This window comes from Onychomys torridus, unplaced genomic scaffold (genome assembly GCF_903995425.1).
Source record: "Onychomys torridus unplaced genomic scaffold, mOncTor1.1, whole genome shotgun sequence".
NCBI classification, from domain to species: domain Eukaryota; kingdom Metazoa; phylum Chordata; class Mammalia; order Rodentia; family Cricetidae; genus Onychomys; species Onychomys torridus.
In genome coordinates, this window is record NW_023413120.1 from 17,287 (window position 1) to 19,629 (window position 2,343).

The 2,343-nt window shown below is 36.1% G+C and overlaps 1 pseudogene; it reads left to right on the top strand.

The window, feature by feature from the left end:
- The first annotated feature begins 713 nt into the window (after positions 1-713).
- LOC118576147 lies at positions 714-1,638 on the top strand (annotated as a pseudogene).
- The last annotated feature ends 705 nt before the right edge of the window (positions 1,639-2,343 follow it).

Sequence of the window (2,343 nt, forward strand, 5' to 3'; positions counted from 1 at the left end):
ATATTGTGTGTATGTCTCTGTGTCTTTACATGGCTATAAGGTTTCTGGAGCAGGTGTGCTTGTGAGCCACCCCGTATGTGTGCCTAGAACTGAACTCAGCTCCTATACAAGAGCCATATACTCTGTCTAACCAGTGAACCATGTCTCCAGATCCCTGACTAATTATCCAAATCAACTTATGGGCCAGTTACTTTGAGTGCTTGTTTTCCATTTCTTTCTTTCTTTCTTCTCTCTCTCTCTCTCTCTCTCTCTCTCTCTCTCTCTCTCTCTCTCTCTCTCTCTCTCTCTCTCTCTCTCACACACACACACACACACACACACACATACACAATGTCTAAATAAATTCAAAGTAAAATATAGTCCATGATTCAAGATTAGAGCTATTGTTTAAGTTTACACCTTATTTGTGTTTTGTCATATACTTTTATCTTTAACAGTATTTGAGTCTGTAAGGACCCCAAACTCATCTCTTAAAAGGACTGAGTTGTATGTTGAAAACTTTTAGCAACTAATCCTCATTTTTAACACTCTTTCATTGTTTGATTAACTGAATTCAACTTTATTCATGTCAACACTAACATAAAATGTGTGAAGTAGTCCCTCCAACACAGGTTCATAACAGTGTTAATCATTGATGATCTCTACATTGCTGGCATTCATCAATCCTATCTGTCTTTTCAGGGCCCTGCCATGTATTTCTACTGCACTGAACCATGGGAAATGCTACTGTGTTTATTCTGTTGGGGCTTTCTGAAAACCAAAACATCGAAGTCCTCTGCTTTGTGTTATTTCTAGTTTGCTACATTGCTATTTGGATGGCAATGTGCTCATAATTATTTCTATCACTTTCACTCAGCTCATGGAACAACCTATGTATTTCTCCTCAATTACTTATCACTTTCTGATCTTTGCTACACAACCACAGTGACTCCCAAACTCCTGACTGATTTGCTTGCAGAGAAGAAGATTATTTCCTATAATAGTTGCATGACACAGCTATTTGTTCTTCATTTTCTTGGCGCCATAGAGATCTTCATTCTCACGGCAATGGCCTATGACCGCTGCATGGCATCTGCAGGCCTCTGCACTACACTATCATTATGAGCAGACAGAGATGCAATGAAATCCTTGCAGTCTGTTGCACTGGAGGATTTCTGCACTCATCCAGTCAGTCCATTCTCATTTCCTTTTTGTCCTTTTGTGACCACAATGAGATAGATCACTACTTCTGTGATGTGTTCCCTTTATTGAAATTGGCTTGCACTGATACACATAGAATTGGTCTCTTTGTCATTGTTGATTCTGGCCTAATTGCTTTGGTAACATTTGTAATTTTGATGATCTCTTACTTGCTGATATTACATGCTGTTAGAGCTTACCCTGCAGAGAGCCGTTCCAAAGCTCTTTCCACGTGTAGTTCCCATATAACCATTATAGTCCTGTTTTTTGTGCCTGTTCTCTTTGTTTACATGAGACCAAATATAACATTCCCAGAGGACAAAGTGTTTGCTCTTTTCTACACTATCATAGCTCCCATGTTCAACTCTGGTCTACACATTGAGAAACACTGAGATGAAGAATGCCATAAAGAGAATATGGTATCGTCAAATACCTTTGTTAAAGAAGCATGTTCCATGAAACACTCAAAAATGTGTGTATCTGAATATCAAAATATTCTACAAGTGTCTTGTTCCTGTATTTGCTTATGATATTTTAATAACAGTTCATAATTGCTTGTTTGTCTTCTTTATTCTCTCTTCTTTTTGCTTTCAATGTGATTTCTGTGAATTGAGGTTCATTTTTTTGTAAAGCAAATGTTGATTTTGTGAATTTTGATTCTTGTATGTCCAGTCATTTTCCTGTAGTTTTATTTGCTAATCAACTGTCACATTCTAAACAATTAATAAAGATAATTTACCAGGGTTCTGTATGCTGATCATCCTTCACTATTATGTATCCATAATCACAGTCCTGAACACTATCACTGTGACCACTGCTTAATTTGTTTTTTAATAGAGACCCAGGGCTCCAGAATGTCCAGGACACTTTTAATTCAATAACAGAAATACCTTATTCCCCTTTGAAAGCATACATTTTATAAATAAAGGCACTGAATGAAAGAACTAGATATTATATGCCAGAAACCAAAGATTCTGTAAATCTGTTTCCATATAATAATGGCACAAAGAGATTTTCATTTCTAAAACTATATAAACTAATAAACAACATAATATATTGGTAAATAAGTCATTAATTATACAACTTTAGTCTTCCAGAGTATCATGTCTAATTTTGTATATTGAATTTCACTAAGCCATTAAAGCTTCCTGTTGAAATAAATCG